Source organism: Saccostrea cucullata, unplaced genomic scaffold (assembly GCF_032062105.1).
Source record: "Saccostrea cucullata isolate Sc308-1 unplaced genomic scaffold, CSIRO_AGI_Scuc_v1 ctg68, whole genome shotgun sequence".
NCBI lineage: Eukaryota > Metazoa > Mollusca > Bivalvia > Ostreida > Ostreidae > Saccostrea > Saccostrea cuccullata.
Window position 1 is genome coordinate 439109 of NW_026939588.1, and position 9399 is coordinate 448507.

Genomic DNA, 9399 nt, shown 5'->3' on the forward strand with positions numbered 1-9399 from the left:
GACACTGCAGCCAGAAAGGCGCATCACACTTGCAAATATTGAAAATCCCTCATCAAACTCGACCTACTGCTTCAACATTCCGAGAAATCGCCAAAAGGGGGCCGGAAGTTTACATCAATATGCTAATGGGAATTCCGTATTTGTCAGTTTTGTGGTGGATCTAAAGCGGGGTGTCATAATTACTTTGAAATTTTAATGAATATTTCGATTATAGAAATGAAAAAAATGCAAAATGGGAAAAATAAAACACTTCTTATAAATATACCTGTAAAATATACTGTATTAATCTATACAGGTCATTGCGTTCGAAACAATCTTGAATGAAAGAGGGGGGGGGGGGGGTGCGGGGTCCGCAAGTTTAGACCTCGAAAGACTGGCCACAGAAAGAATATGGTTGCAGGGAATTTATTTGACGGAGGTTCAGACGAAAATACAAGTGATGACCAACTTCGAAAATCCAAGATGGCGGGTTTCGATGGGTACCTTGTTTATTATTCGGTATGTGTATATTTTTTTTTATTAAAAGAAAAATAAGTAACGTCAGGTGCCTGTGAGAGAACAAATATCTTCAATTCTGTATGAAGTTTGTCAGAGGTCAGAGGTCAATACATGACCCAATCACACGGCGCAATGATCTCTACCGGTACAAAATGACTTGCTTTACTTGATTTTCATGTACAGAAATGAACAAAATAAGCAAGTAAAATAATTATTATTTTATTAACAATGTAAACGAGTATTTTATACATTTTTTGGCTATCGATTTAACCTGCGTACATAGAGAATATACACATAAAACAAGAGCAAATCTCGTTGCAAAGCAACGAATAGGTCTTCCGTCCTGTCTGACCGGAAGTAGCTTTCATTTTTAACAAAATTGAGAAATAACGCCCCAAAATGGGTTGATTCATCTAAAGAATAGTTAATTAATGCAAAAATAAGACTTTTTTGCTACTTCCGGTTTGACCGGAAGTGACGACGACGGACGGAAAATTAATTTTTAGGCTCCCAGAGACATATATTAACTAAAAACTTGTCAATAACGTCAAAATTTCGCGTTTTTCGACTACTTCCGGTTGGGCCGGAAGTGACGACGCCGGACTTATTTTGACGATTCTAAAAAATTAAGCTTGACATTTTAAACAACTTTGCTTCCTTGACGTATTACAAATTCTCAATACTTTTTGAGATATAAAGGAAAAACTTTCGGCCCCTCTAGGCCCTTAATTTAAGGGATCAGCCTTTTTTTCCGAGGTATCATTTGAAAGATCTTCTAATTCTGCACAAATAATGTTCTATATATTTTAACAAAATATTTTAGTTTAGAAAATAAAAAGCAAAATATGAGTAATTTTTTATTCTTCTAAGCGTTCTAATTTTTGACCCCTATATAGCGCCATTTTGAATAGAGGAATCGAAAAACAAAAACCGATGTGCACAACTTCAATCCTTCTATTATCTAAAATCAGTAGAGTTTCTGCTCCAGCTTTAGCCGTCTCTGAGCCTTTGTCTGGAAACGAAAGCCTATAAATTTTTGTTTAAAGGGAAATAACTCAAAACCGGAAGTGACTTTTTGAAATTTTTGACAACATTCTGATTGAGTTTAGTAACTTCTATCTCTGAAAATTTGAGCGAAATCAATTGAGAAATGAGTGAGATACATGTATGAGGCTTCAAAGTTGGCGTCTAGGAAGTAGAAGAAAAACTAGATACGATCTCGTTGCGAGCAACGAATGGGTCTTCCGTCCGATTCTAGATAAGATGAGATAAGATTTTGATTGAGATTTTTCATTCTAAAATAATGATAAAGATTGTGAAGAAGAACGAATTTGCCTCCATAATCTGTAAACAGACATTAAACATTAAGACTTAAAAATTCGACTTTTGGCCCCTCACGGCCCCTAATATTAGGGATCAGCCCTTTTTTCTTCATATCATCTTAAAGCTCTCAGGATTTTGATCACCTTTTGTTCAACAACTATTCAGAGATTCTCTTTCGTTTTCGAGTTATTTGCAGAAGAAATATTTAGGGGCCAACCCTTCAACTCCTTAATGTGGACGTTTAGCGAAAAATGAAAGGTTGCATATTGTTCAGAACATGATTTTGAACATCTTTTGTTCAATATTACTTATCAAAATATTTCCCACTTTTGAGATATAAAGCGTCAAAGATTTAGCATTCTGGCCCCTTGTGGCCCCTAATTATGTAACATATGACATTAAAATTATAATATATAGTTTTAGATTGGTGAGATAAACATTTTTGCTTCAATGAAGTATAACACAATATTAACTGCTAAAGAGTTATCGATTAAAGATTTTTGGCCCCTCTCGTCCCTTAATTTGAGTGCCCAGCCCCTTTTTCTTGATTTCGTCTTAAAGCTCTTAGGATTTTGAACACTTTTTGTTCAACAACTATTCAGAGATTCTGTTTCGTTTTCGAGTTATTTGCAGAAGAAATATTTAGGGGCCAACCCTTCAACTCCCTAATGGGGACGTTTAGCGAGAAATGAAAGGTTGTATATTGTTCAGAACATTATTTTGAACATCTTTTGTTCAATATTACTCATCAAAATATTTCCCACTTTTGAGATATAAAACCTCAAAGATTTAGCATTCTGGTCCCTTGTGGCCCCTAATTATGTACCATGCGACATAAAAATCATAATATATCGTTGTTGATTGTTGAGATAAACATTTTTGCTTCAGTAATTAATTACAAAATATTAACTGATAAAGAGTTATTGGTTGAAGATTTTTGGCCCCTCTCGGCCCCCAATTTGAGTTGCAAGCCCCTTTTTCTTGATTTCACCTTGAAGCTTTTAGGATTTTGAACATTTTTTGTTCAATAACTATTCAGAGATTCTTTTTCGTTTTTGAGTTATTTGCAAAAGAAATATTTAGGGGCCAGCCCTTCAACTCCTTAATGGGGAGGTTTAGCAAAAAATGAAAGGTTGCATATTGTTCAGAACATTATTTTGAACATCTTTTGTTCAATATTACTTATTAAATTATTTCCCACTTTCGAGATATAAAGCGTCAGAGATTGAGCATTCTGACCCCTTTTGGCCCCTAATTATGTATCATACGACATAAAAATCATAATGTATAGTTGTAGATTATTAAGATAAACATTTTTGCTGCGGTAATGTATAACATAATATTGACTGTAAAAAGGTTATTGAATAAAGATTTTGACCCCTATTTGCCCTTAATGTGATGAGTCAGCACTTTTTTCTTGATCTCATATGAAAGATCTTGTAGTTCTGCACAAATATTGTTCAATATATTTTAACAAAATAATTATACTTTAAAAGATACAATGCAAAATTCTCAAAAAATCAGGCATGATTCGTGTCCTAAATTTTGACCCCTACCGAGCTTCCATACTAGACACTTCCGGAAGATTTGAAAGTATAGGTACAAAACTACAACGTGCCAACTATATTCGCTGAAAATTTCGGCACTCTAACTTTTGCCGTTTTTGAGCTTTTGTCCGGACAAAATGGTCACTAAAATGCGATTAAAGGGCGATAATTCCCGACCGGAAGTGAATTTCCAAAAATTAAGGAAAATGTATCAAGTTCAGATCATGATACATCATCCCTGAAAATTTCATATAAATCCGTCCAAGCATCTCTGAGAAATCGTCTGCACAAAAATAAGGACAGAAAAAAATAATAACTAGATACGATCTCGTTGCGAGCAACGAGTGGGTCTTCCGTCCGATATTCTTGATAAGATGAGATAAGATTTTGATTGAGATTTTCATTCTAAAATAATTATTTTCCATAATCTCTAAAAAGACATTGAACATTAAAGACTTTAAAAAAAAAATCTACTTTTGGTCTTCACGGCCCCTAACATTAGGGATAAACCCTTTTTTCTTCATATCATCTGAAAGCTCTCATGATTTTGATGACTTTTTGTTCAACAACTATTCAGAGATTTTTTTTCGTTTTTGAGTGATTCAAATAAGAAATATTTGGGCGCCAGCCCTTCAACTCCTTAATGGGGACGTTTAGCGAAAAATGAAAGGTTACATATTGTTCAGAACATGATTTGAACATCTTTTCTTCAATATTACTTATCAATATATTTATCATTTTCGAGATATAAAGCGTCGAAGATTTAGCATTCTAGCCCCTTTTGGTCCCTAATTACGTAATATACGACATGAAAATCATGATAAATAGTTGTAAATGGTTGAGATAAACATTTTTTGCCTCAGTAATGTATTACAAAATATTAACAACTAAAGAGTTATCGATTGAAAAATTTTGGCCCCTCTTGGCCCCTAATTTAAGCGCCCAGCCCCTTTTTTATGATTTCATCTGAAAGCTCTTAGAATTTTGAACACTTTTTGTTCAACAACTATTCAGAGATTCTTTTTCAATTTCGGGTTATGTAAAAAAGAGACCCTTCAACTCCCTAATTGGGACGCTTAGCGAAAAATGAAAGATTGTATATTGTTCAGAACATAATTTTGAACATCTTTTGTTCAATATCATTTATCAAAATATTTCTCACTTTCGAGATATAAAACGTCAAAGATTTAGCATTCTGGCCCCTTTTGGCCCCTAATCATGTAATATACGACATTAAAATCATAATATACAGTGGTGGATTGTTGAGATACACATTTTTGCTTCAGTAATGTATAACAAAATATTGACTGTTAAAGAGTTATCGAAAAAAGACTTTAAGCCCCATTTGGCCCCTCATTTGAGTGCCCAGTCCCTTTTTCTTGATTTCATCTTGAAGCTCATAGGATTTTGAACACTTTTTGTTCAATAACTATTCAGAGATTCTTTTTCGTTTTCGAGTTATTTGCAAAAGAAATATTTAGGGGCCAACCCTTCAACTTCCAAATGGGGACTTTTAGCGAAGAATGAAAGGTTGGATATTGTTCTGAACATGATTTTAAACATCTTTTGTTCAATATTACTTGTCAAAATATTTCTCACTTTCGAGATAGAAAGCGTCAAAGATTTAGCATTCTGGTCCCTTTTGGCCCCTTATCATGTAATATATGACATCGAAATCATAATATACAGTGGTAGATTGTTGAGATAAACATTTTTGCTTCAGTAATGTATAACAAAATATTGACTGTTAAATAGTTATCGAAAAAAGACTTTAAGCACCTTTTGGCCCTTAATTTGAGTGCCCAGTCCCTTTTTCTTGATTTCATCTTGTAGCTCTTAGGATTTTGAACACTTTTTGTTCAATAACTATTCAGAGATTCTTTTTCATTTTCGAGTTATTTGCAAAAGAAATATTTAGGGGCCAACCCTTCAACTCCCTAATGGGGACTTTTAGCGAAAAATGAAAGATTGTATATTGTTCAGAACATGATTTTGAACATCTTTTGTTCAGTATTACTTGTCAAAATATTTCTCACTTTCGAGATAGAAAGCGTCAAAGATTTAGCATTCTGGCCCCTTGTGGCCCCTTATCATGTAATATACGACATTGAAATCATAATATACAGTGGTAGATTGTTGAGATAAACATTTTTGCTTCAGTAATGTATAACAAAATACTGACTGTTAAAGAGTTATCGAAAAAAGACTTTAAGCCCCTTTTGGCCCCTAATTTGAGTGCCCAGTCCCTTTTTCTTGATTTCATCTTGAAACTGTTAGGATTTTGAACACTTTCTGTTCAATAACTATTCAGAGATTCTTCTTCGTTTTCGAGTTATTTGCAAAAGAAATACTTAGGAGCCAACCCTTCAACTCCCTAATGGGGACGTTTAGCGAAAAATGAAAGGTTGCATGTTGTTCAGAACATGATTTTAAACATCTTTTGTTTAATATTACTTGTCAAAATATTTCTCACTTTCGAGATAGAAAGTGTCAAAGATTTAGCATTCTGGCCCCTTTTGGCCCCTAATCATGTATCATACGACATGAAAATCATAATATATAGTTGTAAAATTTTGAGATAGACATTTTTGCTTCAGTAATGTATAACAAATTATTGACTGTTAAAGAGTTTTCGAAAAAAAACTTTTGGCCCCTTTTGGCCCCTAATGTGATGAGTCAGCACTTTTTTCTTGATATCATTTTTAAGATCTTGTCATTCTGCACAAATTTTGTTCAGTATGTTTTCACAAAATAATTATACTTTAAAAGATATAATGCAAAATGTCTTAAAAAATCAGTCATGATTCGTGACCTAAATTTTGACCCCTACCGAGCTTCCTTACTAGACACTTCAGGAAAATATCCTGACCCAGGTGCAACATGACAACATGTCCTTTATCATCACTGAAAATTTCAGCTTTCTAGCTTGAGCCGTTGTTGAGTTCCATCACAGACAAGGAGGTCCTCTAAATTTCGATCAAAGGGCGATAACTTCCGACCGGAAGTAAAATTTCAGAAAAATAACTTACCGGAATTAACTTCAGATGACAATGCATCGACCTTGAAAATTTGAAGCAAATCGAACGAGCCATCTCCGAGAAATCGCCTGCACAAATTTTGTAAGAAGAAAAAAGAATAAAAAGAAAAAAGGTAAAAAAGAAACCGAAGAATAATAGAAGGGTCTTCCGCTGAAGACGGAAGACCCTAATAATAAAAGTGAAAAAGAAACAATAGAATAATTAAAGGGTCTTCCGTTGGAGACAGAAGACCCTAAAAAAAAAGAATAATAACCAACAGAATAATAATAACCAACAGAATCAGTAGAAGGTCTTCCGTTGGAAACGGAAGACCTTAACTAGCGTTTGTTTACAACTTTTATGACACTTTTGTCAGCTGTACAGTCTCTAACGTTTATCCTAATTTTTTGGGTAGACCTTTAGTTAAAATTCCATGAAAAACTATAATATTTTCATTAAATTCTACTCACAGTAAATGTGTAAATCTGTTGGAAAATATCAAAGCATTGCAATCACGCCACAAACGCTGACAAACACTTTGGAGTTGTCGTAACAATAAGTTGTCGCCAGTGTCTCCGTGTTTTCATCCAGTTGATTGCAAATTAACTGGCTCGGTCAAGTGTTTCCATCCATCGGATCCATCCATCCCTTTCTGGCGACCGAAATTCCTCCAACTTTTTATCATCGATCTTCGAATCGGACGTGTTTCTTGTGTCTTTTCAGCATTAATTATCAGTTTTCACGAATAAAAATATTCCCAGACAACAATCTGTTCACTATTACCGATCAGAAATAGCCTTTACAAAATATTCCCTTAGAAATAAAATCCTTAGCCTGGTGACTATTCGAAGCGTAACCGCCATTCAAGCCGATTTACACCTTGCGTCATTTTTCAAAATCTACGACGGACGGTTAGTGCAATAATTTAATTCGAAAATATTCATTGTCTGTCTCAAATGTATATATAAGTAATAAATAACAAATTTATAAACTTCAATGGGAATTGAGGTGGGTGTCCGTGATCAAATCTTCTGAGAAGGCCTTCGGCCTTCACAGGATTTGATCACGTGACCGACCCACTTCAATTCCCATTGAAGTTTATAAACTTGTTATTTATTTCTTAAATAACATTTCAAATGACAATGGTTCATTTTCAAAAACTAATTCACAAAGGATAAGATACAATATCGCATTTGATAGATTACGATCCATATTGGCATTAGATCTTTGAAAGATATAGTTCTGATTCTGATCATTTTAATATCACGTTGTAGTCATGCCGTTTTCTACTTTGAGATACAGAAATATCATGGATTGTTGATTGTCTGTCTGTCATCAAACACCCACTGAAAAACCACCCAGCTAAGAATTTTTTTTTTCTTTCGGGGAGAAAATCAACGAAAGGAAATCAATAATGAGTTAGCTTAGTGTAACATTAATCATATTTAAAATGTGTACCATTTAGACGGAATGCAGTTAGATCGCTGTAAAGTTAGCCAAAACTTTCCTTTCCTCAATAAAATACACTGTCATAGATTTAAAAAAAAAAACTGTTCTTTAAAAAAGCGGGTGCAAGACATGAAAATCATGGAAAACTAAGATATGAATAACCCGAGAGAGTAGATTCATTGTTGTTACTTATCATAAGCTTCAACCTGTTAATATCCGTCTTTGAAACAACAGCCTGAAAACAAACATATCTATAATTTCCATAATCATCTATAAAAATAGCCACTTTCCACCCTTTGATGTAAAGCGATTTTGACAACATTGACAGCTGTTCACTCATTATGTAACTCGTAAATTAATTACTTGTCAATGGACTTTTGAAAAAAAAAGAATTATATTAAAATATTCTCACTGTACACACTAAAAAACACTATAGTTGATTTTACAAAAGATGTTTGAATTTCCGATTGACAATATCTATGTAGTTATGTGAGATTAGGTCTTCCTTCATCTGTCATAAATCCTGGTTATGAATTGCGCCCCATTATTGGCAGATCTATTTTTGTAATCAAATGAAGATTTTAAAAAGAGTTTTCCTATATATTCCTATGCGTGAAAAGCAGAAAACACTTGCTGTGGCCTTCCAACTCGACATTTAGATATAACGACGACGTTTTGCCAATTAACAGTGGTAATTTCCATTCTTATGTCGATACGATATATCCTGGTGAGCTTGAGATAAAAGATACCACAGTGTCTGACACATGTTTCATATTTGAATTTTTTTAAAAGACGTTAGTGGTAATCTAATAGCCAAGCTCTATGATAAATGTGATGACTTTAACTTTTCTATCGTCAACATCCCTTACTTATGCAGCAATATACCTTCATCACCTGCATACGAAGTTTATAAAACTTAGTTGATTCGATACGCAAGAACATGCTCTACGTATGGACAATTTCTAAAACGAGGTAAATTATTGACAAACAAGCTGATAAAACAAAAATATCAGCAGTCTCGTTTAAAGTCATCATTTCGTAAGTTCTATGGTCGATACAATGACCTTGTCAGCAAATACAATTTTTCATTGAGTCAAATGCTGACTGCCGTTTATCATACTAATTGTTAGTCCATTATTTATACACTGAATTGACGACGGATTTTTCCATTATTTCCCGATCATGACAAGGAGTGCACGGCGGGTGTGACCAGTCGGTAGGGGATGCTCACTCCTCCATGGCACCTTATCCCACCTCTGATGTTTCGGAGGTCCGTGTTTGCTCTGCTCCTGTTTTGTATTGTTTTATCAACTTTTGATCTTGATTATTAATTGTTATCTCCATGTTTCATTACAATGTTACTTCCATTCATATGTCGATTTGATATATACCCCAGAAGAAAAGAAACAACAGTCTTACAATCTGTTTCATTTTTGGATATTTTACTAGAATATGGTAATCAAACAAAAATGTACATGACGATTTAAGGTAGTCCGATCCTCAGGTTTATAAAATTCGCAGTTAAGTAATCAAAAATAATCATAAAAGTATCTCTGAATCCACAA